The sequence below is a fragment of the Echinops telfairi genome, unplaced genomic scaffold, assembly GCF_000313985.2.
Source record: "Echinops telfairi isolate 266 unplaced genomic scaffold, ASM31398v2 ScPeMD7_7473;HRSCAF=8511, whole genome shotgun sequence".
In the NCBI taxonomy this organism is placed as follows: Eukaryota; Metazoa; Chordata; class Mammalia; order Afrosoricida; family Tenrecidae; genus Echinops; species Echinops telfairi.
Genome location: NW_022111377.1, coordinates 477,821 through 480,754, shown reverse-complemented (window position 1 = coordinate 480,754; position 2,934 = coordinate 477,821). Strand labels below are relative to the sequence as shown.

General features: G+C 52.6%; 1 protein-coding gene across 1 annotated transcript in view; it reads left to right on the top strand.

Annotated features, from left to right (window-relative positions):
* CAMK1D (calcium/calmodulin dependent protein kinase ID) overlaps positions 1-2,934 on the top strand; it is a 171,081-nt gene that overhangs the window by 128,857 nt on the left and 39,290 nt on the right. The gene's annotated exons all lie outside the window — the stretch shown is intronic.

The following is a 2,934-nucleotide window of genomic DNA, read 5'->3' as shown; positions in this document are numbered from 1 at the left end:
TGAGTGACTTGGCCAGGTGAGAGACATGTTTCCTTCCTCTGCTCGCTCGCTTCCCGCTCAGCATCGTCTCCTGGAAACTGGCATTTAAGTAGCAGCGAAAGGCTTAGGGAGACGTAGCCTGGAGCCGGAAGGCATAGGGTTGACCTGAATCCATTGACCAGATGTTCGGAGCCTTCTATGCGTGTGACCGAATGATGGGAAGACGGAGAAAGGTTCATAGTGCCCCTGCCTCTGAGGTGCTCACTGTCTGCGCAGGGAGACAGGCGCGTCCACAAACCCCTTACAGTGCAGCATGGCAGGGGAGTCAGGGCTGTCGGGATACACTGCGGGGCTCCTGGGGCAGAACCAGGAACTCTGAGAAAGGCTTCCCAAAGGCAATGGCCATGATCCTGGTTTGGCAAGACGGATAGGAGTCTTCAAAGCTAGCTCAAAGCGCACAAATAGTTCTGTCTTCTTCACACATTTGCTGGGTGGGCCACGGTGTAGGCAAGCTGCTCCCTGGTGCTCTGGGGACATCAGGGTGGTGGGACACCGTGGAATGGTCCACAGACAGTGGCTCATGTTAGGAGGGCTATCTATTGCAGGGGTTCCCCAGGAATGGACTTTCTGTGTTCATGCCAGCTCCCTATCACTGCCAGGGGATGATAGACATGGTTAGGAATTTCAGTTCAGACCAAGGGATTACGTGCTGTGGTTTTACTATCTTCCACCGCAAGCCAAAGGGGCCCAATGGGCCTGCAGTGAAATTGCTCAATTGCTGACTGTAAGGTCCGTGGTTGGACCTCACTGGCCAGCCACCAAGCAGCACCAGGAGGGTGCGGGCCCTTCCGTAGAGGCGGCTGCCTTGAGAAACCTGCGAGGCCCTTCTCTGTCCTGTAGGGTCACTATGAATTGGAATCACGTGACAACAGCAGGTGTAACTTTAACTCAGAGGAGCCCAGGGTGCAGTGGCTACAACACTCAGCTGCCAACCAAAAGGCTGTCTGTTCAGGACCACTCTTCCCCCCCCCCCCACAATGACTCCTCATGACAGCTTAGGAAACTCTGGGAGGGGCCAGTCCATGCATCCTAGAGTGTCACTAATTGTCAGCAGGAACTCCAGAGCGCATGACAACAGCTCTGAGCCCAAGTGGAAGAAGACAGGGCAATGCGGGGGGGGGGGAGGACGCACTCTCAGGATTCACCCCGGCAGCCTCTTCGCCACCCCTCCATTTGGAGATTGAGCTCCCCTGCGGCGAATGCCAGCATCTCAGTCCATAAGTAAGATCCATGGTTGATCCCGCCAAACCCAAATACCTAAGTAGATAATAATGTACTTGTGGTGTATGTGAAAAAAATCTGTTTGGGGGACTAGAAAGCCCAGCCTGTCTCCTGGAGAGCTGCTGGTGGTTTTGAACTGCCGGCTATGCAGATCGCAGCCCAACTCATCACCACTATGCCACCAGGGCTCCCTACTGCAAAAGATAGGGCCTGGTGATCTGCTTCTGTTCAGATTACAGCCAAGAAAGCCCTTGGGAGCAGTTGTCCTCTGTAACTCTTAGGGTCTGCAGGAGACAGAATCAACTTGACAGCAACTGTGGTAGTTACATGATTTCTGCCAACTTGATAGATAGAAGTGCAGGGTGGAGTCTAGCCTGTCAATCCGGTTGCAGCCTGATTTTGCCTCCCTGTAGGCATGGCCTTCTCATGAGGATGGCCTGAGGAACCTCCCTCTCTCTCAGCCCTGACATTCCTGCTGTTGAGTCACTCGGAGACCTGTCGTAGCCACTGCCATCGGATCCACAAGACATTGCACCCACCAGCCTGTGATCTTCCTTCATTCTGCAGAATTGCATGTGGCTGTGTGAGTCCGCAGAGGGACTGATGGACTAGTATCGGACTGATGGACTTGAGTTGGACTGGGCTGGGATGTTTTCTCTACATATAACTGCTTCTTGACATAAAGCTCTTGCTTACACCTATGTGAGGGTCAGTGGATTTGTTTCTCTAGTCAATCCGGCCTGACACACAAACTAACAAGTAACAACAGCAGCAGCACCCCCACACTCATCAGCAAATTAAAGAATCCAAAGAGACCCTTCTGTTTAAAAACAGGTACTGTCTGGAACGAATAGCGCTGCCGGGAGGCAGTGCAGCCTTCAGAGGAAGAGCAAGTCTCGGCACAGAGAGGGGAAGGGTTAGCTCATGGGGAAGTGGTACAGCAGCAGGAAGCAGGAATTCCAACACAGCAGGGATTGTGACTAAGAGGATGGAGAGAGAGTCCACTGCCCACCCAGCTATCAGGACCAGCCCACAGAAGCAGTGCGAGGACTAAAAGCACAGGTCACAAGCCCAGCACTCAGCAGATAGCCTGGGCACTGTAGCGAGACAGCGCCTGCACCCACTCTCTGTCCTCCTCGCCCCTCGCTGTTGACCAATCTCAGAATGCACTGTGGGAGAGTAAGCCAAAGCCAGAAAGGACACGTGAAGGATGTGATGAAAGACCAAGGCCAGAGGGAGGGGAGCATCGAGCCTTGCCAACATGTGTTTATGAGTCTGACATGTTCATAATGGCTTACGGGTCAGAACAGAAATCGTAAGAGAGAGAGAGAGAGGAAGGAAGAAATCCCAGGGGGCGAGGGGTGGCAAAGTGGAGGAAGGCAAGGGAGGGAGGAAGAAGGAGAAGAAAAAGAAGAAGAAGAAAAAAACACAACCAGGAAAGTAGATGCAAAATTCTAATTGGAACCCATCCATAGATAAGTGGATAAACAAAATGCACCACATCCATACCATGCAAGAAGAGTCGATGCATTTGAATTGTAGTGCCGGCAAAGAATGCCGAAAGTACCGTGGACTGCCAAAAGAACAACCAGTTCTGTCTCGAAGGAAGTACAGCCAGAATGCTCCTTAGAGGCAAGGCTGGCAAGTCTTCGTCTCCCATGCGTTGGACATGTG